We start from the raw sequence: 27421 nt of genomic DNA on the forward strand, positions 1-27421 counted from the left end.
TGCCACAAAAAAAGTCTCGATGTCACCTCCTCTGAAGACTATTTTAGGCAGAATAGATGGGCCAACCTGAGTCATAAACAACAACTGTGTCTTGTAACTCTATGTACTATGATCCAGAGTTTCTGCTGTGCCACAGTGGTGTCTAGAAGAGAGAAATTTTCCATCCTCTGGTTCCGTTTAATTAATAGGGCTCCATGTTGCAGATGAACTTAGTGTTCATTTAGTCAAATTCTTTGAATTCACTTGGCGTTCATTTCCCCAGTACACACCCTGCCAGTAGGATGGTTGGACAGGAAAGGATTGTGGTGTCAGCTGTTTTGCATATATCAAACTAACATTTCTTCTCCATCCAGCTTTTGTGGCAGAGAATTCATGAACAAATTTATTCTTTTCCAATTCCTACAATCAGTTCCCTAAGACACCTTATTTTCCTTTGCTCCCATTTGGCCTTGGTCAAGTATCATAGCCTATGTCATCAGCTAAGTTATAGTAGCTGTAACCCATAAAGACATAACAGGTCGTGAGCCTGAGTGGCCATCTCCTCCCTATGTAAATTTGTGGGCACAAACAGAAATGTGCTCTTACTGAATACATCATAATCCTGTGTGTTCTACAAATGTTCTTAATTATTCAGGAAATTATTGACGTTTTTGTGGCCTAACACAGCTGTAATTTTCTAATTATGCTATGAATACTTAGGAAATATAGATCCTATAAAGTATTGATTTTACTATATAGCTACTTGGTCATTCTTACTGATATTATTACAGGATCATTTCTACTTTATTTACGGGACTTTTTACTTTGTCAGAGGTGATTTCAAGTCTCTCTGTATAGTCATACTTATTTCACTTTGTAGTTCTTGAATTTGTCCAGATTTTATGTATTTCTACAGTATCTTATTTGGGACATAAAGATTTCTAAATATTGTATATTTATTACAAATTATATCTTAAGATTTCCTAACTCTGATACTACAATTTCAATTCCTAGTTTCTTCTCTTGTTCTTTCCCCAGGTTATATTTTTTGCTATCATTTACTTTCTGCTTTGGGCACTCTTACTGGGTCTATAGTATATACTCGCTGTGTGTTGTGTGTGCTTTTGTGTTTTCATAACACACTTTAATGATCTGTTTTTCATGTTTTCCCCCAATTTTTGGTTGTAATAGGTGTTTTTTCAATTTCTGACATATGAAGGCTTTTTCGCCTATTTTTAATAGTTTCTATTTTATTTGACTCCATATTTGTCATATTGTTTTATTCCTATGTCATATTTTTTGCTATTTCCCAGTAATTTTAAAAGATTATAGGATTTTAAATATAATTTTAATAGTTTTACACTTTTCAATCATATGTTTAAATGCACATTTCTCAGTTTCATCATAGGAATGATCATTATTTGTAAAGTGAAGAAAGCTTATACATATACCTCTTCTTTGCCCCTTAATTGGGTGTAAATACATACTGACGGCTTGACCACAGATTATTGAGCCTGTCAACTTATATCCTGTTTTATACCTCTAAGTAAAATTTTTCTTTAAAAAGGGACTTAATTCTATTTACCAATACAATATTAACATCAGTACTTTCATCCTAACACATTTGTTGTGAGTTATTTTGCCCTATCAAAATAAAGTCATCTTCTAGTGGACACTTTGAGGGAGAGGGGTACATGGGTAATAGACTTCCGGATTTTTATTTTTTATTAAGCAAAGTTTTTCCATGATCTGGGAATATATAAATGTCAACTGCACTTGGCATAGAATATTTTGTTCTCATATTAAGGCTTTGTCAACATCTTTTCATTTGTCTTTTGACATCAAGTATTCTGAAATGAAGCATAATAAACAATTGCTCTGACAAATTTTAGGAAATTTATTAATCAAAGTTTAAGAGAGAATGTTAAAAACATCTAGGAAGAAGCATGAGGTCACTAACAAAGGTTTCCACATCCAACCTTTGCTTTATTATGTGTCCAAGTGAATAGTTTTTGGTCATTATTTTTGGAGTTTATATGAGATTATTTTATTTCCTTGTTTCTTAGTAAAGTTGTTTTCTTGATTTGGCGAATATTTTAGTTCATTTTGCTGCCACTCAGGGGAGGATAATCTCTAAATAGGAAATACCACCACATTCTCAAGAGTTGTATTTTCTCCTTTAATAATGGATTGATAGCTACAAATACAATAAAATAATAAAAAGGAGATAATTTAATTAAGCTAATTACAGACAAAATAGATCTGTCTGCATCAAGAGTCTTAAAAATAGTACTTCATTGGATTAAAATTCAGCTAATCTGAGCATTTTAATTTTTTAGATGGGCCCACAGTCTAAACATTTATCTATGTATTACATCTATTACCTAAATATTTAACAGCAACCCCAGGAATATAACAAGGTTTTCCCATTATCGCCCCAGATTTTTATCTATCACTTTATATTGTTCTTAAATATATGTGTGAGCTAATATGGCTGGTAGAAGAAAACAGCTACTCTGTTTCAATGATGACTTGAAGATAATTGCAACATGATTACATCGGCCTCTGTGATATATTGTCTTGTACATCCTTTACGAATGAAGGACTGATTTTCCTAGCTGGTGGGAGAACTGCGGCAGAGAGCCCTTAGCTGTCAGCCTTCTATGGGAAATTTCTTGGTTGTAGAAATTCCCGTGGTCATGTTCCTTTACAGGGAAGCCTTACACAGTGACTGACTGATGAGTGAGGTACAGAAGCCCACCCTCCATGTCCCAATTCAGACACCTCTGAGGAACTCTATAAGTTTGGTTGAAGAATGTGTTGAGATTGCATCACAGCTAACCTTCCTCTGCCCAATATTGCTTCCTTTTAATCCCAAGGGTATTTCTTAATAAACTTTCAGCATATAAATTTGCATTTTAGGTTATTGGAAAAACCCAAACCAACATGGGATAAGGAATAAAAAATAACCCTTTTTGCACTAATATAGCTGGACATATTTTTATTATATAACATGAATATATTTTCACTTTAAGCATAAGAGTACAAGAGTAAGGGAACATGCCTGCAATTCCCCAAGGTTTATTTGATTTTATCTTATATGCAGTTCATTATCCAGTCAGTAAGTGTTTGTTGCACTCGATCCTGTGCCAAATGCTGGGAATTGAGGGATGAGGACAAAGGAGTAGAAACTCGGCCTATTGAGATATTATTCAAAATGCTCTCCTCAATATAAGTTAGTAATCACATAAATAGACAAGATATTGACATATTATAATAAATGCTATGAAGAAAAATCAGACTGAAGATTTTTAAAAGAGGTTGAAGATGAAGTGAGATAAGGTGGGATCAAGAAAGGCCACTTTGAGGAAATTAAGCTCAGGCCTGAAAGAGGGGAAGATGACAAGAGAATTCCAGGCAACCAAAAGAACACATGACAAGGCCTTCTCACAGGAGAATGTTCAGTGTGTATGAGTAACAGAAGTCCATGGTGGCTGGAGCATAGTAAGTGAAGGATGCATGACATGAGGTTATACATACATTTAGAGTTAGGGGGTCAGAATATGGGGTGTGAGATTTCTTGCACAAGTATTGGGAATCTTCTGGAAGATTTATCTAGGGCAGTGACCTGATGTAATTCCTTTCCTGTTTTCTTTTTCTTTTTCTTTTTTTGGTGATTACTCTCTTTGCTTTCTAGAGAACAGATGGTAGAAGGGGGAAGTGGAAATATGCAGACACATTAGGGACCCATCAAAATATTGAACTGAACTGATGTGTTTGGTCGTGGTTTGACCTAGAGTGCTCATTATAGAGAATGAGCAGAATGGATGCATTAGAGAGATTTCTCAAGTTTGAAATGGTTGAGCTACGGATTGGATACAGGTAGGAAGATGGTAAAGGAAGGGATGACATCAGGTATACTTCGAGTTTGGTGTTGACAAACAGGGTGCATGGTAGAGCCATTTATAGAAGGCTTCAGGAGAATAAGGAGACTTGGAAATTATTCGGAAAGGTCAGAGACTGTGTTCTGAATCTTATGGTAGAGACAGGAGACATTCTATTGCATACAGTAACAGGAAGAAGAATCCAAATGCAACTTTTTTGACCAGCTTTACAGAGTTCAGCCAAACAAGCCATATCTAGTTCAACCTCATGTTAGAGATGAGCAAACTGAACTTCAGAACCCATAAACAACCTGTCAAAATCATCTGACTAGCCAGAAGAATATTTTGCCCATTATATGATACTTTGTTTATTTAAATAGTTATAATTATTTTAGATATTTTATTTTCTTGATTTTATTATTAAGCACAAATAACATGGTATTTAAAGTTTATCTCTATTTTTCACTTTTCTTATTTTATCATAACTTCAAGTAAAAATCAAAAAATTATATTGAAATTGAAATATGGAATTTTATACTAAAGACAAGGCATCCAAATGAAAATGAAATTTTTCAGGTGAAAATTTCCAAATCATAAATATGTAGGGACAAGAAACTTTATTTATAAAGAAAGATATAAGATAATTCTAATTAATTGATGATTCAAAGGTTTACAACTTTCAAAGTAAATATTATCTTTGAAATAAAGTCCATTTAAATTATTTATGCAGCCAAAGTTTTAGTAATTGTATATGTATATCATGTAAACTTTTTTGAGAAAAATTGAATTGGAAATGTTAGAGTATTATGTGGAAAAAAATCACCTACAAGAAAAAAATTATCTCCTTATGAAGGATTACTTTAGCCACTTTGACAGGTGTAGGTAAAAGAACACTAAATGCACATCAATATGATTAGCAGATGTGTGCTTAGAAATATGTTATCATTGGAAAGAGAATCGTATTATCACCTTTGCAGGGCCTGTTCTTTTCCTTCATATTTATGTAACTTTGTCATCTATAGAAAGATTATGGGAATTTTAAAAATAGCTGATAGTTAAGAAACATCACCATAACACTTTGCTGAATACATAATAAAACATTTCTCTTCTCTCTAAAAGCCTTTTAAAATTATGTACCATAATCAGTATAGCTAGAAGAGGGTAATTTCCATGTTCAAGTTCTTCTGTTTCTTGAGGTTGAGAATCATTTTATAGTCTTCTGAGGATGACACTGTACTGTTTTTTTAGCCTGATTATTTTCACCTATTTTTTCTATTCCTTACCTTTGTACATTTACATTTTATATATTGAAATGTTATTTTTTCAAATATTTTATATGCAAGTTTACAAAGTACAATGACTGTACATTAAAATAACTTATTTATGCCATATGGAAGTTTAAATATAATTTTACAATATCTAGTATTGATTGTTTAGTTTCTAATAATTGATACTTCACATGATTTTTCCCAGCATACCTCAAAATATTCTTCAAAATCCTGCTAACTAATTCCTGTAACACTTCTGAGGTGTATTAATAAGCTAGAGATGTAAAGAAGATTTGCAAAGAAAATTAGGTTCCCAAATTAGAAATTTTATCCCACTATCGACTAGAAACCTCTTGAAATGATCAAAAACAATAATAATGCATGTCATAGAGGAAAACCAATAAGTCTGCTGCAGCCTGACTACCTCTGTGACCTCAGACAGGTTACGTGTGGGTCCCTACCTCTGTGACCTCAGACAGGTTACATGTGGGTCCCTACCTCTGTGACCTCAGACAGGTTACATGTGGGTCCCTACCTCTGTGACCTCAGACAGGTTATGTGTGGGTCCCTACCTCTGTGACCTCAGACAGGTTACGTGTGGGTCCACACTTATTTTCTTCATCTCTAATAAGAAATATTTGACAAATCTCATTTTCAAAAGTCTTTTAAGACCTTTCCACCTTTTTTTTTTTGAGATGGAGTTTCGCTCTTGTTGCCCAGGCTGGAGTGCAATGTCATGGTCAGGGCTCACACAACCACCGACTCCCGGGTTCAAGTGATTCTCCTGCCTCCACCTCCTGAGTAGCTGGGATTACAGGCATGCACCACAACGCCCAGCTAATTTTTTGTGTTTTTTAGTAGAGATGGGGTTTCACCATGTTGGTCAGGCTGGTCTCGAACTCCTGACCTCATATATACATATATACTGTATATTATACTCTATATACACATATATAGTATATTATACTCTATATACACATATATAGTATATTATACTCTATATACACATATATAGTATATTATACTCTATATACACATATATAGTATATTATACTCTATATACATATCTACTGTATATTATATTGTCTATATACACACACACACACACACACACACACACACACACATACATATATGAGACAGAAAGAGAGAGGAGATAGAGAATTTCATGTGAAAATATAAACTGTTAACATAAAATTTTGCTTCTCTGAGGAATATTTAGCATTGTTTTCAATCTTCTCTGGAGAATTTAAGCATTTTTCTCAGAAGTCACCAGATAGAATGAGGGAGGGGCCATGTGATAGGAGCCAGAGATGAAAGGAGAACAATACAAAGAGTGCTTTGGGAAAAATAGTACAGTAAGGCTAGGGAAGACTTCTCTCCAACAAAAAGACCAAGTTCACAGCTATATCTCTTCAGAAGCCAATCTTTCTTTTAAAATGTCAATTTCCATCTATTTCTTGCTTTACAGACATTCCATTCGTTGCCAGATTTAAAATAAAGCCTTTCCATGTGCAACCTTTCTATAGAAAAAGAGAAATATGGGGGACAGTACAGTCTAAGAAGTGATTAAGAATATCTAGTGGACTTTCCCAGACTGTAAATCTTTACATATATCTGAGCCTAATGAGGTGATTTATTGTGCTATAATGCACAGTGAATTATACAGACGCTTCTTTTTGATCATACTGCAGAATGGAACTAAATACTAAATACCAAATAGCACTCCCATGATTCTTATAGATGTCATTCACATGGCATATTTATGCTTTTTTATATAGCAATTCTTATTCTTAGCTCTTAGGCAATTATGGAATCTTTTTTGTCATTTTAATAATCATGTTCCATTTGAGTTATGCAGGGTAGAATTTCTAAGTAGAAAGTCTTGTTTTTGTTGAACATTTTCAGTAAACATTTTGGAAAAAGTCTCTGTTTTTTGATGCTACTTCTGCACGCTTTCTCAACATGATATTGCTTGGTATTGCCCTTATTAACCTATAGTACACCGTATTCTGAAAATATTAGAGAGGGTTAAAAATCAGTCATGAATAAATAAAGTTAATGAAATAGAAAGGAAACCACATTCAGGAAATGGAAGGTAGAAGCAAATGTATTAACCGTGAGTTAGAAACAGTTTAGTCTTTGGAATGAAGCAGCAAGAGTTTAAAAATCTTGTTTGTGATTCACTAGCTTTGTGACCTTGGAGAATTACTTCAGATTTCTGAGTATCAGTTTAGTAGGTGATATCAATTGCAACTTCGCAGAATTATCACAAGTATTAAATAAAGGACTTAGTATCTGGGAGAGCATATAAAATTACTAATAGTTACATTTTTGTTAATACTACCATTATTATTATCATACGTATAGTATTTTCTTTCACTGACAATGCATTTAGGACATAAGGAGAACTATAAAACAGTGCTTCTCCAACTTAAATGCATAGCATGAATCACCTGGAGTTTTGTCAAAGTACGAATTCTGACTCAATAGTCCTGCAAACTAAGGAACTCTTGGTAATGCTGGTGCTGCTAGTTCACCAACAGACCACACGTTTTGCAACAGCTATATAGAATGTCCTGTTTCTTTTTTTTAATCACAAAACATGGCAAACTCTAAAATAAAGCAGAATAACAGATTTAAATATTAATACTCATGTCCTCACAATTTGTAATTTCTCCCTCCCTAACAATGGTATAATTCTGATTAAAAATTAGCAAAGAAAAAAGTTGAAATTAATCTTCCTATGTTTATTCCTTTAACAAATTCTGGGTGATTACTACTGGGTTACTTGCTGCAGGAAATAGAAAAATTGCTTTGACATAGATCCTTAAGAATCTGTCCCACTACAAGCTTATTTTTGTAGGAAGCTAAAAGATTTATATAAATAACCATAATTCAAGAGACAAACTAAGAAGTGCAATGCAAGACCTAGGGAAAGTGTTAGAGGAGTTCGGGGAGAGTAAAATTATCCTAAAATAATATCTATACGTAACATTATGCTATCTTCCCTAACCAGCACTTGACCAAATTGTCACAGTGAACTTTGGTCCTTTCTTATATCTTGGTTTTGGTTGCCGCATCCTTCTGTTTGGGGAAGTTCTTGGTTTCCCCATGTAATAATAACAATACTTAAACAGTATATACTAGATAAAAGGAACTATATTGCTTGCTTTATTTACATAGTTTAGTTAATTTAATTTGCACAACGAACTATGAAGTAATCAGCTTTATTTCCTTCATTTTACATATGAGAAAATGGAGAATCAGCGACATTAAATCATCTCAAGTTTCTAAAATATCCACTCTCACCAGGCTGCTTACCCTCTGTTTTCGTCTGTCTGCTGCTGTAACAAAATGCCACAGATTGAGTAACTTATAAAAAAACAGAAATGTATTTCTCACAGTTCTGAGGCTGAGAAGTCCGAAATCAAGGCAGCGGAGATTTGGCGGTTGGTCCAGACTGCTCTCTTCTCCCGAGGTGGCACCTTCTTGCTTCGTTTTCACGTGACAAAAGTGGGCAAAAACGGACAATGTAAGGACATGGCAGAAGAGACTGAGGAGCCAGGCACTCCTCTAAAGCGTCTTTTATAAGGACATTTATCTCATTCATGAGGGTGGATCCTTCTTCACCTAATCACTTAACCAAAATTCCCATCTCTTAATATCATTATCCTGGGATTTTAGTTTCAACATACAAACTTTGGATGGGCACATAGGTTCAAATCATAGCACCCTCCAAATTATAATGCCTCTCTCATGCCTGTTCTCCTTGAAGTACCCTCTGGTTTTGCTCTCTTCATTTTTGCCATCACAGTTAACCCTTCAGTTCCATTTCTTTAAGTAATCTCTAAATTTGTAAGGTTCCATCTTTTTCTTTTTTGTATATGGCAGACTCTCAAACATATTTGTCATATGAACTAAGTAGGTAAATATGTAAATGCCTGCTAAATTTTAGTAAATGATATAATGGCTTAAAGAGTTATCTACCCTTCAGCCAAATATATTTGCTTTTAGTAGCAATCTCCTGCCATATACAAAGTCACGACTCTAGGGGTAAACATTTTAGCCTGTAGGTAAGATGTAAAACAGTGGTATGTTACAGTGACAACTCACTGTCATAGCACTGGGACATGCTCCTCTATCTGCTACAAATTGAATCAGCGAAATATATTTGATTTTGTGAGATTTAAATGTATGCTCCTGTGAGTAAAATAAAAGTATGGGAAAACTTTATGGAGTAGATTTAATAGAAATGTTTTCCTGAGTTATCTGCCTTCTTTATTTTTATGTTATGCTTTAAGTCTATGGTCAATGTATAGAGCTATGATTGATGTGCTTTTTCAATTCTGTTCAGAACAGACAGGATAATTTTCTTCTTTTAAATCCTCTTGAATTTTGTCTAACATTTTTTTGTTCCAATTTCTTACTAGATTATACTCCCTTCCCTAACACTGCTTCATGATTACTTATACACAAACAATATTATGATATTTACACATTGAATTCATTTTAGGTGATGATTTTGGTCATAAACATGAGCAGGTTGTGAAGTGTTTCAGCTATCCCAGGGCGTGGCTGTCAGTCCCTTGCCTAATGTTTCAAACAAATCTTGAATTTGTGATGCTGCTGTGATGGCCCCTCAGATATTCTTACACATGTCTTTGCCCCTTGTTCCCTCTAACTTTCCTTTTCTGATAAAAAAGCAAACACTGCCAAGCTCAAATTGAATTACATTTGGATGCAAGTGTCACTATGCGATGGTTGCCAATAAAAGTACACAAGGAATTTTATCATGGCGAATTAAAGGCAAACAGACTTCAGAGAAATGAGCATGAGCATGAAAATGGCGCATGGTACGCGGATCTCACTGGAAAGTCATTCAGTACACAATATTTTCACTAGAAAAATCCATTAGCTTTAGCTAAAAATTGAAATTATAGGAAATCAGAATAAAATATGTGAAAACATTATATTCTGTGCAAGATTAATACCACGCATGGTGTTGAAAGGTTTGTGGTCTTGCTCTGATGATACTAAAAGGTCAGAAACCACAAAGATGCATGTGTGCTGTCATTTGCACAGTTACTAATTTTTCTCATTATTTCCATAATGAGACGTACTGTTTCAACAGAGAAACCCTCTTGAGAGTTGCTTGTAGTGTTTTCAGGCAGGCAGCTCGTTTGCTTTCATGTTTTGGCCTTGGCCAAGGAGTACAGACAGACTTTTCATTTATTTTCGGCAAGAATGTATTCGTTTATTGTTTTAAATAATAATAAATAGATTTTAAAATTACTCTACATTACTGCACTTTAAACTCCATGAGGGCAAGGACTCTATCAAGTTTGGACATCATTGTATACCCTATATCTTGCACAAGGTTTAGAAAAAATGGCATGGAAACCTGTTTTTTGGATCAATAAATGAATACATAAAAGAATTCCAAACTCTAGTCCAAGGTTTTAGATTAATAATGTGTTAAAATGCGTAAAATTTATAGACAAAACTATTCTTATTTAGAAGCTTATTCTTTAGTTGGAGAGATAAAATATATGCACATAAAAGCTTAAGGAAAAATAATAAGGATTTTGAAGTACTTAGTATGTGAAAAATTTAGCATAAACCTTACATCCATTTATTTAACACATTTTATATCTTTCATTATTTATACAGTGCTGATTGGTAGAATTCATAAGTGACCAGAACTATAGAAATTTTGAGGATAAGCACTAGAAACGCAGAATAAATAGAGTGTTAACACGCAAAACACAGAAATCCTTACATTGGCGAGGTGAATAAAAAAGATTTCTGGTTACATGTACACTGATTATTGAGGGATGAGTATGACATTATTATGCCAGAACCAATAAATATTTTAAACAGGGAGAAAACTATAATTATATATCTTTGTGTTCAATAGAAGTAGTAGTATTTATAAAGTAGAAGTTTGTTATACCTTGTTCATAGTCTTTTAAAGTTGTTTATAAATAAAATCTACTCTTAATTAGTTAATGATTGATATTAATTTAAGTGTTTTAAAATTTTTGACCTCTGAATTGCCTTGTACATATGGAGAAATAAAGCTTGCCTAGAATAATTTCTTGAGTGGAGAATGAATGATCTGGATAGATTTGTTGACAATAAATATATCTGTACTTATTTTATTAATTAATCTTCATGAAGAGAAATATAAAAGTCATATTCTAGTAGTTGATACCATGGGAAACAATTCTTATCCTTTTCCTAAGGAAAAATACATCATGACACAAAAGTAAAGTTAATTAAATTACTTACTTTATTAATTAACTGTCTATTATTTCTATGGGTTGAAGTAAATTTGATACTCAATGCTATTTAATTCTAAAAGCTTGAATTAGTAATTATTTTTTCATGTAAGGTTAGTTGAAATAAATTATCGTTGATTTTCAAATTTAATATTAATTAGCTATTGCATCTTCTTAATGGGAAACAAGTGTTTACAAGGCCTTCTTTGGTTGCAAAAAGACCATGCCCATTGTAGACTTCTTAGAATACATCACATCTGGCCTCTTTTTTAGAGTGGGGAATTCAACTCATATGTGGCTGGACATTGATTCTGAACATTTTGAACATTATTTGTCTGTCTAAACTCATACTGGTTGCTGTTCTTTTATAAGTAATCACCATGTTTAGCATGCACTTGAGCTATTGTTACTTACGGTGCTTGACTATTTACAAGTCTCACTAGGATTCTAGGTATTCATTAGTCTCGTGGTGTGTATTTGCCGATAGTCCTATTATCTTTGTTGGTTCAATTACACAGTACCATCCAAGATGCTGCAACACATTATACACAGGGAATGGTTTGTGAGAGCTACAGATTTCAGTTATTATTCAGGCTCAGAAACTTAGAATCTCTGCGAGCTGGAACATGTTACTTAGTCTTGTTTTAAGACCGTCTTGTTTTAAAAGTCAGTCTCAAATTCTTAAAATATAGAATAGGGATGCTAGTAGTGCTCACAGAATTGTAGTAAAGATTAGCTGGGGAAAAAAGAGACTATTAAACAGAGCCTGGTATTCAATAAGTATCAGTTGCCTTCGATTAGCAATCTGTGTTGTCATGATTAGAAGATTGCTGGTTTATGTTACAGACCTGAAAGTATAGTCAAAATATGTCAAAATAACAATCAGACAGAATCATATACCATTCCTTGAACATTTCATCCCTAGAATCTAGCCAAATTAGCATCTCTATACAGACAATACTGTTAACACAGATACGTGCTCAAACCCCTCATTTACTTTTCAGCACTTGTAAATTACTGGAGATATTTAGGAAGGAGTCTGGGGTTATGGCTTAGTTAAGCTGAGTGGTTAGAAAGTGTGAGATGCTGGATGCCTCCTCCAGTTCCTGTCTCCAGTGGCCGCACAAGGCATATCCACAGCTCTGCTCCTGCGAACTCGTTTCTGGCGTGGGGCTTGTGCGCACCCCAGACCGGGAGGAGCCTCGAGCCTGCTCATTAGTAGCACGGGCAGCTCGCGCGCTGGAGGAGGGAGGCGGAAGGACAGCGCTGCGCCACCACTCGGAGGAGGGAGCGTGGTAGCTGCAGGCAGGGGAGGGAGAGGAAAGAAAAGGAAGGACGGCTCCCAGACAGAGAGTGGGAGAAACCGGGGAGCAGCGGGAGCAGCAGGTCCGGGGGGAGCTGTTCCGCTGCGCTGCCCTCGTTATTCACACGGACGCTGCGGAGCTTCCCAGGGCTGCTTCCCGGTCCCACTGGGTGGAGGCTGCCGTCTAAACCTGACTCCAGGTGAGTTCGGCAAAGAGGTGAACCGAGGGGTCTCGAACCAGAGACGTGGCATTGGCGAGGCTGCTCAACTCCCCCAAGCGCTGCTGCCTTTATATTTCCCAAATTCACGGAAGGTCTTGGCGGTGGCTGCACAGGCTGGGAGGGGGCGGAGGGGCGGTGGGTGGTTGCGATCCTCACGGCCAGCGTGGGGGCATTCGGATGGAATTAGCTTAAGTGAATGGGGTTTTAGGAAATGTCCCCAAAGGCACGCGTTATGTATGTGTTTCTAGACAAGCTTTTAAGACGGAAATTTGGTTTCCCGGATGCCCTTTTTGGCCTTCTGTCCTTCCTTTTGCTTGCCTCATGCCCAATTTTCCAAGCCAAGGAAGGGATTGGGAAGGCGTGGAAGCAGAAGGTCTGGGCACAGAATGTGACGGGGCAACCTTGGTCTCTAAGTTTTGGGGGTGGGGGTTGGGACTCTTCCTTTCCACCTAATTTACCAGGGGAAAACCCTCAGAGTAACTTGAGGTTCCTTTGCTCTGCACCCTCCATAAGCTTATTAAAGGGAACTTCAGGCTCTCTAGACAGCCTGTGAGATGTGACGGCAATTTAGCTTAAAAGCCATGTTGGTCCTCTTTATCCTTTGTGGCAAATTTGATACCTTTTTGGATTTCTTTAACAGCACCAAATTTAAGTGGCCGACTGACAGGAAATATTTCTTTTGAAAATGCTATGAGAAAAGTGATGAGTTAACATTGCAAGAAAGGCAACTTTATTTTCTTCGAAGAACTTTGGGGAAAGGGATTGATAGAGAAATTCTGGTCATGAAATTATGGACATTTCCCACAGAACTTCCTTCACTTATTTATTTTTACATTTGCTTCATTTTTTTAATCGTGTGCGTGTGTGTGTGTGTGTGTGTGTGTGTGTGTGTATCAGAGAGACAAAATTCCTTGGAGGTATTATGACTTTATTTGCTTTAGAAGTTTCTTTCTTACTAATAGCACTAATTTGTGATCATCATGATTGTAAGAATTTACTAACTGTTTTGCTTTTAGGTGTTTTGGGTCTGTTTTTTTAAAAAAATTCAATACTTACTTTGTGGGCCTTGCTGAATACCTGTCAATAAAATCGGTGGGCGTACAGTTAGTCACATGACACACTGTGGATTTAATAGCAGGTAAGTATACAAACGATAAGTTTAGGAAATAAATGTCAGAATCAAAATTCAGGTGTGAAATTGAAATATCTTTCAAATATTTACCAAATTCTCTTTTAGGATCCAATGTCATTTTATAGTCAAGAGAGCTTAAAGGTTTCTCAGATTAAGATATATGTATCTACTTTGTTAATCAAAATGTAATATTTTATTTTGTTCTTTCTTTAATGACTGTTTGAGTTCAACAAATAAAACTTGCATATTTAATGTAAGGTTCTTTCACATATATTACTTCTCCAATTTTTAATATAAATTTAAGGAGAAAAGTGATATTCCATTTTGTAGATGAAGAGACTGTGTCACAGAAGTATTACTTTATCTAGATTTCTGTAATTATTATGTTATAAACTTAGAAATTACATATTATTATGGAACATATAAAATATATGAATGTTATAAACCATAAGAATTCAGACCTATGCTATTTAACTTCAAGTTTAGTTCTTTACCCAAACAATTGCACAACTACATTGAGACTACTGAAATAATTATATATGAACATGCTATATGAAAAAAAACATTTCTTATTTTTCTGGTTTCTCTTTGATATAAAATATACTATAATTTTGTGGAGTTATTTTCCATATTTAGATGCTCCTAACTTCCAAATAACTCCTAAACTCCTAAAAACTGACCTGTGTCCTTCTTAATAAAAGTGGATTCACAGGGAGACTCAATTTTTACTAAGAATATTCTTGGGATAATTTGTGTCTTATAATCAGGATAAAGACAGGCCACATTTAGCTGTATTTTTAAACCACTTAGTGTGAACTTGAAATGCAGACAGAACCTGCTTTCAGGCTGAACTGCCAGCTTCGCAGTGAATAGTCTTTCAGATTCCGTGGAAACACTGGCAGATATATCTAATGTATATCTGATGTGGGACTTATGAGAAAAGGAGAAGTAGAAACGGAATGTTCTTATATTTCATATGTGACCACATTCATAAAACTTTATTGATAAGTACTTTGGTGTCTGACACGGGCTGACACAAATAGGCTTCTTCAAGAGTTGAGGAAGAAAACAAAATCCCTATAATACAGCCTTTTCCCTCCTTTTCTTTCTTAAGCAGTAATAGTTGATCCTACATAATCTCTTAAAAAAATAAATTTCGAAGAGAGTTTGTGAGTTTTTTGGAGGGAGGGAGCTTTTGTGTGTCTATGCATGCTCAGTACAGTTTAGGGGTATAAGGAGAAGTTAAACAAGAATATTGAATGCTAGCTATGAAACTTTTTGGAGTCTCAAATGCTTTGAAACAATTTTTCATATTATATACATAAAACTCAAAGTTACCTTTGGGAACTAAGTATGTTATACACAAGTTTGCATCTGATTACAGGATTCCCTGAACATTTATAGCTCAGGTATTCTGGAAGGAGTCAAGATAATTAGTTTTATGGCTCTTGCCCATGTGACCTGTTCCTTTCTGGTCCTGACATTAAAAGGATGACTTAAATTTTCTGGAATGTCAAAATTTTCTCTTCCCTCGGATCCTACAAAATACTTCAAGCAGTGTATGTGTGATACTCACTGTCATTTCAACATTTCCAAGGAAAACAATCCTCTTGAGAATGCTAAACAATGCCCTATATTTCTTCCTTTGTAATTCTTTCAGATAGAGGGTTAGATGAATTAGGAAGAAAGGAGAGAGGGAGATAAGAGAGATGACATTTTATCCCTCAGGAAAGAACAAGACCAATTGTATTCCTAATTTAGAAATATTATTCTACAGACATTCCTGAGCAAGAGGGCTTTGCATATACATTAAAGCAGAATACCTAGTCAACTTCTAGTTGTGCCGTGTAGTGAGATGCAAGTAAGATGACGAAGCTGAGATCATTTTTGTTGGAGAACTGAGACCGCATGAAATAGGTAACAGAGTTACCCCAACTGAGGGGCAAGAGGACTTGGAAGTTTCCTCCATAAATTTGCAGTTAGTACAGGGCTGCTCCAGTGATCAGAGTCATTAATGCCCTAGAGTTTCTGTATAACCCTGTACACAGGCTGAGACAGCTCTGATGGCCCAGAAAAGCCTTTGGACAGAATCACTGCACCCTTGGACATTCTCCGACCACATGTATGAGAATAGTGAGTGCTGAGGAGTTGTAGGTAGCTTGGTGACAACTCTTGCTAAAGGAGTGTCATCAACATTCATTGCTGAAAGTGAATTTTTTCATTCACATATGTCATGCCTATGAGGTCATGCTTTCTTGGATACAAATTTGTACAAGATATGAATTAATTTTTGAACATCCTTTCTTAAAAGTACCATGTTCATGTAGTTGCTCATTTTAATATGAGTAGTTCAAATGGGACATAATATACTAGGGAGATGACTGAACATCCTAAGATCTAGTGTATATACCTTTGTTCATTACGAGATTCATCCCCTGTCCCCCTTTGTAGTGGCATTGATGGCATAAGGGAGTAGTAGATGAAATTTAATGCAGAAAAACATGGAGAGATATATGAATGGTAGATATGGTTGACAACCACCATTTTCATTGAAGTTGTTTCAAAGCAAAGAAATTTGGGATAAATTCATTTTATTTGCTCCTGAAGGGTAATTAAGAATAGGTAGGAATTGTGAAGAGACTGTAGTGTTGACATTAAGAGAAGTTTTTGATTCTTAAAGTAGGATATATTACACAAGAGTGAACAAACAGAAGATACTGAACAAATATTCTGTCATAAGTGAGTGACGGATTATTTGGACTTGTTGAACTATGTTTTTAAATGTATTATTTAAACATTTAAATATTAAAACCTTAAATAATATTTAAATATTATAAAAGTTATAGAAAATTATGTTTACAATACAAATATACACTTATAAGCTATATTGTAGATATGGGAGTAAACAATGCAATTTTTTTTTACTGAGTGAAAAATTTAGTTTTTTAAAATTCTAAATGGAGCTAACAGCTTAGTGTGATATATATTTTGATTTTCAAAATTTGCAACCAAATAGGACAAATGTGTTGAACTGTACTTTTCTTGAAGAACTGTGATAAGAATGAGCAGTGAAAAAATTACAGCTTCTCAGCGATCAAATACTTGCTTAGGGTTTAATAAGAAAAATCTCAGCGAATGCTGGAAGTGATGTACACGATCTATTACAGACCCATGATTAAAATGGTATCTTGTTAGCTATATGAGCTTGAAAAGAAGTGGTATAGCTTCTCTTTACCTCAGTTGCTTCTTGTGTAAAACGGGGAGACTAAGAGCATGTAACTCAAAATTCTTTGTTAATGATTTGCTTCTTAGAACAGTGCCAGGTCCAATTAGGATTAGATTGCTATTTTTATTATTGATATTTGCCCTAGTTCTGCCTTTTATTGACTGTGTGAAATTGGTGAAGATCCCTTTCTGAAGCCGTGTTTCTTATCTACAAGCTGGGAATAGAATGCCTGCTATGAAGAGTGGTTGTTAGTACATTAAAAAGGCTGGATATTTGTTTATAAGGGGCTCAGCACATGGTAGAAATTTGATAGTATTTTTTTCTTGTCCTCCCGTATATTACTATGGAGATATCCCACATATTATATCCAAGTTTTTATTTTCCCCTCAAATGCAATGTCAGTCTTGCACAAAACATTCCCATCTCCTAATTCTCTTCTAGTGTTCCATTGTCATTAAAGTATAGAAAACTAGAATGAGTATTTTTATAACTTTTGCTGTACTCAAGCATGTGGAGAGAAGAGCGCTAGATCACAGGACAAACTTTGATGAGAGAAGGGAAATATTTACAACACAAACAACTTTCTCCTGCCCATGCTTAACAGTTTTATGCTGTCATTCTGTCAGCACCGAGTGAGATTTTTCTATTTAAATAGTTTTCTATTTGTGGTATGACAATTCATGTATGGACTTCATGTAATTAACATAAATATAATGGAGGGTTGAGAAGTGGTTTATTTTTACCAAGAGGAAAAATTTGTACACAATTTTTTAAAATATTGCTTTGAGAATCTTTAAAATTAATTTTGATTCAGTTGGTGGAAGACAGCATCACAAACTCACTGCTGGTGGTATTCTTGAGAAGTAATGTTTGAATTTGCTAGGTATTGTCCCCAGACTGGCTTAAAAGAATTTAATTTTAGATGTAAATTTTCTGCTTAACATGGAAGATTTTTCCATGAAAATATTAGCTCCATCAGATACACGGTTGCTTACGGGTAGCTGCATGGAATTATGGGAAGGGTGAAATAGAAAAAAATTTCATCTCTAAGTTATACATACTGGTATAATCATATGGATTGGATGATAGTGATAATTACAGCAATAATATGATTGAAAGGGTAAGCAAGTAACATATAATACAGTTACTAATATAATCCTGTGATTGAGTTTACCACTTTATTTCTCTTTTCTGGAATCCCTTAAGTTTGTCACTATTGCACTTTATTTCCTTTGCTTATTGTAGTGGTGTATTAGTTGTATTACTGCTGCTATAACAAATTACCACACACTTAAATAACTTAAAAGAACACATATTTATTGTCTTACAGTTTCAAAGGTCAGAAGTCCAAAATCACTTTAATTAGGCTAAGTCACTGTGTCTGCAGTGTTGGTTCCTTCTCAAGGTGCTGAGGGGAGAATCCATTCTCTTGCCTTTTTCTGCTTCTGGTGGCACCTGTATTCATTGTCTTTTACCCATTCCTCCATTTTCAAGGTGCATTGCTTTTATTTCTGTTTCTTTCTCCGCATTGTCTCCTCCTTTAACTTTGAGTCCTTCTCTCTACTTCATCTAAGGACTCCTGTGATTACTTTGGACTCACATGGATGACGTGGGATAATCACCTTGTCTCAAGATCCTTAAGTTAATCATATCTACAAGTCCCTTTGGCTGTGTAAGACAGCGCATTCCCAGGGCCTGGAGATTAGGCCAAGAACATCTTTTGGGACTATTATGCAACCTTTCATAAGTGGTAATAATATTTTTGTGCCTTGAGAACCTGAAATTAATGTGCTTGCTTACGCATGGAAAAATAATGTATCTGTGGGGGTAACAATTTATTTTTGAACCATTAAAAGGTACTGATGGGGAAGTTTTCATCTGACTGATAACAGCTACTGATAAATTAAATACCCTTAGATTTGTCAAATCTAGCTTTAGTAAAATGTAAGTAAAAGTATTTGCACTGCTGGGGTCAAAAATATTAATTAAACCCATTATTTATCAAGGCCAACTCCTGGATTACTTAGGTTTAAATTAACATAGAACATTATCTTCCATATTGCTTATTTGTGAAGTTTAGTTCTTGTTTACAAAATCTCATCCATATAAGAAAGCACAGAAAGGTTGGTGTTTTTTTAACCTTTGCAGAATATAAATTTTCAAAGGGATGTTAGACAGTAGTTCCATAATAATTGATGCAGTTCACAAACATTCATTGCGAATATTTTATCTCATGAGTTATATCTATGATACTAATCATAGACTTCTAGAAGAAATTTAACAATGGTCATGTCAGCCTTTGAAATCTTTCTGTAACCTAGAAGAGGATCATTGCATAAGATAGATTCATTTTCCCCTTTATTCCATTGTTGCCAGAGAGAACTTGAAATGCCCTGTTCAAATTAATTTAATGCAAATGAATTCTTGCTGCCTCACAAGTAGTTTGTCCTTCATTTTTCTTAAAATTATATTGTAAATGGATGTGACATGCTTTACTGGTTGTTGTGCAGGGAGCATTGTCCTTCCTAAAAGCTCCCTCATTTGTCAAAAGGAAGCCATTAAGAGTAAAGTAAATTATATTATCTGATCATAGTATCACAATTGACCTTAAAACAATAAATTTTATAATCAGTGCAAATTGCTGAATAGTGTTTGCAGTTGTAGAAATTTCAAAGGAAACCCTGGTTGAGATACAAAGCTGCTATAATCATTTTTAAAATCTTTGTTTTTCTTTTACTTTGAAACAGTAGTGCAGTAAGTACTTTTGCCTTATTGCTCTCTGCCTTCCAGAAACCCTCATTCAAATATTCTAAGTTTTTAAGTGTTTTTCATTTCTTTTAATATTGTAACATTTAACAATGTCGAAGAAAGTATAATTTTTCTGGAGATCAAGCTAAAAATAAAGAGAAGTTGATGCAAATGAACATCAAATTAACAAGATTGATTATGAAAAGTAATTTTTGAAAAGGGCCCAAAATCCCTTTGCACATAAATGCAAAAGAATTTAGTGAAAGGTGAAACTGGAGTAAAGAACTCTACGGATGCGTAAGTAACTCTTAATGAGAATGAGTAACGTACATGCATATTTTTAGCTTCCACTTTCAGAGATACAGTAGTTGTACAACAAATGGTCCTTTCCTGCTGTTAAGGAAGCCTCTCCTCCTCCAGCCATGCTATTCCTCAGAGCAAGCACTTCCACCGAGTTTTCAGCAACCATAAGTAAGAAGGATGGTATGATAGGCTGCGTGTACATATGGCCCTCATTAGCAGGCCAACTGTTCCTTTTGCCCACCCACATCACTGGGGACATATGGCATTACTTTGACTGTGGAAACAAGTGTGTGTGGACATATCTTGGTATGAGTATAAGACTGTTGATTGTCTTTCTCTTGTCGCTCGTGCAACCAACTGTCTCCTTGTGGAAATCATATTATCCATAACACTAGATTTGAGGATGATAAATGATGTTGTTATTATTAACTGAATTTGCCTCTCTAGTTTGATCACAAAACCAGTGAATGTTTGCTTATGGAACATGTAAAGCTTATAGAAGATAGAAAGCTTACAGAAAGAAATGATGGCTTTTCTAAGCATAAGAGTCAGGTCTTTTTCAATCAAAAACTAACTCATTCAAAAATTCAAGAATTATGTAAAACCAGAATAGCAGAGGGTTCAGAAATGCTATTGAGATCATTTATTATAAAATAGCCATTAATGAAATGTAATAGTGAGTCTGTTGTTGTTAGTTGTGACTATATGGAGAAATTAATGAGAAAATATAAGATAGGCTGGAATGAAGAGAGTCATCTGATCCCAGCATAATTCATTTTATATAGTTCACAGTATTGTAACTTTAAAAAAATTACTAATTTTTTCAATACTGTGAATTCTGAATTTGCAGTATGAGGCTTTTCAATACTTGCAACAAGTGTGTATTTTTCAGTGGTGGCTATAGAATTACATAGCGGGGCTTTCAAGCTGCATTCTGATAAGAAGGCAAGGCTAGAGGACTCATGTTGAGGTGGCATTTGCACAGGACTTGATTTAGATAACATACATCAATGGTGTAGAGAGAAGAGTGGGTGATGTTGCTGAAGATTATAGGGGAGATAACAACACTAAAAGGCACCTTTTGCTACCTCTGCTGGCCTATTTGTATATTCAGCTGTGTAGCATATTTCTTGTATAATTACATAGTAATTTCACACACTACACTAAGAAAATCTGAACAATTTTTACTAAACTCACGTTTTCTAAATATTAAGTAAATAAAACCAATATTTGGATAGGTAACACTTATAGAAACAGTATTTCTAGATAGATATAGATGATAATTTTTCATCTTTATCTATAGAGCTGATAAATTTTCAAAACCCTTTGAATATCACTTGTACTACAAAGTCTCATTTCAGTTTCAGTGCCATGGCACATTGATTAATCACCACTAAAGCGGTACATGAAATATTTGTCAATATAGGTATCAAGATATTTGGTAATGGTGATTGATGCACAGAATACAGCACATTATTGTTATGCACTGGCCTTGAGAACTTTAGTTTTCATCTTCGTTCACCTTGGTAGAGAACAAACTAATAGCTTTTTTCTTTCACCTTGCTGGAAAACAAACTAACAACTTCAAATTATCTGATCCATCAAAAAATTTATTTCCTTGAAACTCACTGATTTATTTATTTATTATTTCGGGGGGATCACTATTATTTGCTGTAGTAAAATATCAAATGATCAATGTATTATACCAACATGGCAGCTCACATGGTAGGCAACAGAATGAAAACAAACAGATTTACTACCAAGAATTATGCTATATTGCTTTTATTGACAGAAAAAGCATACAGATACTTTTATTCAGAGATTTTATGTGAATTATTTTTGATAAGTGTACACATATATTTATAACTGGCCTTTCTTTGTCAAGTGTGTGCCCACACACGTATTCACACTAAATCAATCTTAGAGATCTTACCCAAAGATTGAATTTCTTAAAGTGACTGTTCCAAATATGTATAATTTATGGCAAAAAAAAGTCACAAAATGGCAATATAAGGAGGCATAAAAATGAAGATAAAGGGGGAGATAATGGTTAAAAACATCTGTAAATGAATAATTGATTTTGATTTAAATTCTCTTTAGTTCTTAGCTGATGAAATGAATATAAATGAAATTGTTATGCAAAACACCTCTATTTGTTGTATATGCATGTACATATATATATTACAAATACAAAACTGATGGGATATTATTTAACATATATTCACACTCATAATGTGCATATATGTACATAATGAAAATGAGTGCATGTTTTCTTTTTTTTTGTTTTTGTTTTTTTTTTTTGTTTTCTTTTTTTTTTGAGACAGAGTCTCGCTCTGTCGCCCAGGGTGGAGTGCAGTGGTGCGATCTCGGCTCACTGCAAGCTCCGCCTCCTGGGTTCACGCCATTCTCCTGCCTCAGCCTCCCAAGTAGCTGGGACTACAGGCGCCCGCCACCACACCCGGCTAATTTTTTGTATTTTTAGTAGAGTCGGGGTTTCACCGTGTTAGCCAAGATGGTCTCGATCTCCTGACCTCGTGATCCACCCGCCTCGGCCTCCCAAAGTGCTGGGATTACAGGCGTGAGCCACCGCGCCTGGCCCGCATGTTTTCTATATATATATATACACACACATATACACATATTGCGTACTTTCATTTTTTAAAATTTTACTGTAAGTTCTGGGATACATGTGCTGAACATGCAGGTTTATTACATAGGTATACATGTACCATGGTCATTTGCTGCACCTATCAACCCGTCATCTAGGTTTTAAGCTCCACATGCATTAGCTATTTGTCCTAATGCTCTCCCTCCTCTTTCCCCCCACCCACCGACAGGCCCCAGTGTGTGATGTTCCCCTCCCTGTGTCCACGTGTTCTCATTGTTCAGCTCCCACTTATGAGTGAGAACATGCAGTGTTTGGTTTTCTGTTCATGTGTTAGTTTGCTGAGGATGATGGTTTCCAGCTTCATCCATGTCCCTGCAAAGGACATGAACTCATCGTTTTTTATGGCTGCATAGTATTCCATGGTGAATATGTGCCACATTTTCTTCATCCGGTCTATCATTGATGTGCATTATGTTGGTTCCAAGTCTTTGCTATTGTAAATAGTGCCACAATAAACATACGTGCACATGTGTCTTTATAGCAGAATGATTTATAATCCTTTGGGTATATACCCAGTAATGGGATTGCTGGGTCAAGTGGTATTTCTGGTTCTATATCCTTGAGGAATCACCACATTGTCTTCCACAATGGTTGAACTATTTTACAAGCCCACCAATGGTGTAAAAGTGTTCCTATTTCTCTGCATCTTCTCCAGCATCTGCTGTTTCCAGACTTTTTAATGATCACCATTCTAACTGGTGTGAGATGGTATGTCATTGTGGTTTTGATTTGCATTTCTCTAATGACCAGTGATAATGAGCTTTTTTTCATGTGTTTATTGGCCACATACATGTCTTCTTTTGAGAAGTGTCTGTTCATATCCTTTGCCTACTTTTTGATGGGGTTGTTTGTTTTTTTCTTGTAAATTTGTTTAAGTTCCTTCTAGATTCTGGATATTAGACCTTTGTCAGATGGATAGATTGTAAAAATTTTCTCATATTTTGTAGTTTGCCTGTTCACTCTGGTGATAGTTTATTTTACTGAGCAGAAGCTCTTTAGTTTAATTAGATTCCATCTGTCAATTTTGGCTGTTGTTTCAAGTGCTGTTGGTGTTTTAGTCACAAAGTCTTTTCCCACACCTGTGTCCTGAATCGTATTGCCTAGGTTTTCTTCTAGGGTTTTTATAGTTTTAGGTTTTACATTTATGTTTTTAATCCACCTTGAGTTAATTCTTTTATAAGGTGTAACGAAGGGGTCCAGTTTCTCTTTTCTGCATATGGCTAGCCAGTTTTCCCAGCGCCATTTATTAAATAGGGAATTCTTTCCCCATTGCTTGCTTTTGTCAGGTTTGTTGAAGATCAGATGGTTGTAGATGTGTGGTGTTATTTCTGAGGCCTCTGTTCTGTTTCATTGGTCTATATATCTGTTTTGGTATTAGCACCATGCTGTTTTGGTTACTGTAGCTTTGTAATATAGTTTGAAGTCAGGCAGCATCATGCCTCCAGCTTTGTTCTTTTTGCTTAGGCTAGTTTTGGCTCCACAGGCTCTTTTTTGCTTCCATATGAAATTTAACATAGTTTTTTTCTAGTTCTGTGAAGAAAGTCAATGGTAGCTTGATGGGAATAGCATTGAATCTATAAATTACTTTGGGCAATATGGCCATTTTCATGATATTGAGTCTTCCTATCCATGAGGATGGAATGTTTCTCTATATGTTTGTGTCCTGTCATTTCCTTGAGCTCTGGTTTGTAGTTGTCCTTGAAGAGGTCCTTCACATCCCTCGTAGGTTGTATTCCTACGTATTTTGTTTTCTTTATAGCAATTGTGAATGGGAGTTTACTAATGATTTGGCTCTCTGCTTGTCTGGTCTGTTATTGGTGTATAAGAATGATTGTGATTTCTGCACATTAATTTTATATCCTGAGACTTTGCCAAAGTTGTTTATCAGGTTAAGGAATTTTTGGGCTGAGGTGGTGGCATTTTGTAAATATACAATCATGTCATCTGCAAACAGAGACAATTTGATTTCCTCTCTTCCTATTTGCATACCTTTTATTTCTTTCTCTTGCTTGATTGCACTGGGCAGAACTTCCAATACTATGTTGAGTAAGAGTGGGGAGAGAGGTCATCCTTCTCTTGTGCCAGTTTTCAAAGGGAATGCTTCCAGCTTTTGGCCATTTAACATGATATTAGCTATGCATTTGTCATAAATAGCTCTTATTATTTTGAGATATGTTCCGTCAATACCTAGTTTATTGAGAGTTTTTAGTATGAGGGGTGTTGAATTCTATTGAAGGCCTTTTCTGCATCTGTTGAGATAATCATGCAGTTTTTGTCATTGGTTCTGTTTATGTGATGGATTACATTTATTGATTTGCGTATGTTGAACCAGCCTTGCATGCCAGGCATGAAGCCAACTTGATCGTGGTGGATAAGCTTTTTGATGTGCTGCTGGATTCGCTTGCCAGTATTTTATTCAGGATTTTTGCATCGATGTTCATCAGTGATATTGGCCTGAAATTTTCTTTTTTTATTGGGTCTCTGCCAGGTTTTGGAATCAGAATGATGCTGGCCTCATAAAATGAGTTAGGGAGGAGTCCCTCTTTTTCTATTGTTCAGAATAGTTTCAGAAGGAATGGTACCAGCTCCTCTTTGTACCTCTCGTAGAACTTGGCTGTGAATACATCTGGTCCTGGGCTTTTTTTGGTTGGTAGGCTAGTAATTACTGACTCAATTTCAGAACTTGTTATTGGTCTATTCAGGGATTTGACTTCTTCCTGGTTTAGTCTTGGGAGGCTGTATGTGTCCAGGAATTTATCCATTTCTTCTAGATTTTCTAGTTTATTTGTCTAGAGGTGTTTACAGTATTCTCTGATAATAGTTTGTATTTCTGTGGCATCAGTGGTGAGATCCCCTTTATCATTTTTTAATGTGTCTGTTTGATTTTTCTCTCTTTTCTTCCATATTAGTCTGGCTACCGGTCTATTTTGTTAATCTTTTCAAAAAACCCGCTCCTAGATTCATTGATTTTTTTGAAGGTTTTTTCGTGTTTCTCTCCCATTCAGTTCTGCTGTGATCTTAGTTATTTCTTGTCTTGTGCTAGGTTTTGAATGTGTTTGCCATTGCTTCTTTTGATTGTGATGTTAGGGTGTATATTTTAGATCTTTCCCACTTTCTGATGTGGGCATTTAATGCTATAAATTTCCCTCTAAACACTGTTTTACCTGTGTCCTAGATATTCTGGTATGTTGTGTCTTTGTTCTCATTGGTTTCAAAGAACTTATTTATTTCTGCCTTAATTTTGCTATTTACCCAGTAGTCAGTCAGAAGCAGGTTGTTCAGTTTCCATGTAGTTGTGCAGTTTTGAGTGAGTTTCTTAATTCTGAGTTCTAATTTGATTACGCTTTGGTTTGAGAGATTGTTTGTTATGATTTTCATTCTTTTGCATTTGCTGAGGAGTGTTTTACTTCCAATTATGTGGTTGATTTTAGAATAAGTGCTATGTGGTGCTGAGAAGAATGTATCTTCTGTTGATTTGGGGTGGAGAGTTCTGTAGATATCTATTAGGTCCGCTTGGACCAGATCTGAGTTCAAGTCTGAATATCCTTGTTAATTTCCTGTCCTGTTGATCTGTCTAATATTGATAGTGGGTTGTTAAAGTTTCCCACTATTATTTTGTGGGAGTCTAAGTCTCCTTGTAGGTCTCTAAGAACTTGTTTTATGAATCCTGGTGCTCCTGTATTTGGTTCATATATATTTAGGATAGTTAGCTCTTCTTGTTGCATTGATCCCTTTGCTACTACGTAATGCCCTTTGTCCTTTTTTATCTTTGTTGGTTCAAAGTCTGTTTTATTAGAGACTAGGATTGAAACCCCTGCTTTTTTTTCCCTTTCTTTCCATTTGCTTGGTAAATATTCCTTCATCCCTTTATTTTGAGCCTATGTGTGTCCTTGCAAGTGAGATGGGTCTCCTGAATACAGCACACCTATGGGTATTGACTCTATCCAATTTTCCAGTCTATGTCTTTTAATTGGGGGCATTTAGCCCATGTATATTTATGGTTAATATTGTTATGTGTGAATTTGATCCTGTGATCATGATGCTAGCTGGTTATTTTGCACATTAGTTGAAGCAGTTTCTTCCTAGTTTCATTGGTTTTTATATTTTGGTGTGTTTTTGCAGTGGCTGGTACTGGTTTTTCCTTTCCATATTTAGTGCTTCCTTTAGGAGCTCTTGTAAGGCAGGCCTGATGGTGACTAAATCTCTCAGCGTCTGCTTGTCTGTAAAGGATTTTATTTCTCATTCATTTATGAAGCTTAGTTTGGCTGGTTATGAAATTCCATATGTACATCATGAAAACGAGTGCATGTGATATACATACACACACACACACATTGCATACTTTCATTTTTATGTCCATTACTTTTCTGATTTCAGCAGCAGCTAACTAAAGAAAATAGAAAAA

At 35.3% G+C, this 27421-nt stretch overlaps 1 protein-coding gene across 8 annotated transcripts in view; it reads left to right on the top strand.

Annotated features, from left to right (window-relative positions):
* The first annotated feature begins 12625 nt into the window (after positions 1–12625).
* The window catches only part of ROBO2 (roundabout guidance receptor 2), a 1750895-nt gene continuing 1736099 nt past the window's right edge, over positions 12626–27421 (top strand). For 7 of the 8 annotated variants that reach the window (XM_055380941.2, XM_055380947.2, XM_055380948.2 and 4 more), the window contains exon 1: positions 12632–12918. The gene's annotated coding sequence lies outside the window, so the exon portion shown is untranslated. Of the gene's footprint in view, positions 12919–27421 lie in introns of all 8 variants that reach the window. The other variant, XM_063703928.1, reaches the window with a different exon arrangement.

Source organism: Gorilla gorilla, chromosome 2 (genome assembly GCF_029281585.2).
Source record: "Gorilla gorilla gorilla isolate KB3781 chromosome 2, NHGRI_mGorGor1-v2.1_pri, whole genome shotgun sequence".
NCBI classification, from domain to species: domain Eukaryota; kingdom Metazoa; phylum Chordata; class Mammalia; order Primates; family Hominidae; genus Gorilla; species Gorilla gorilla.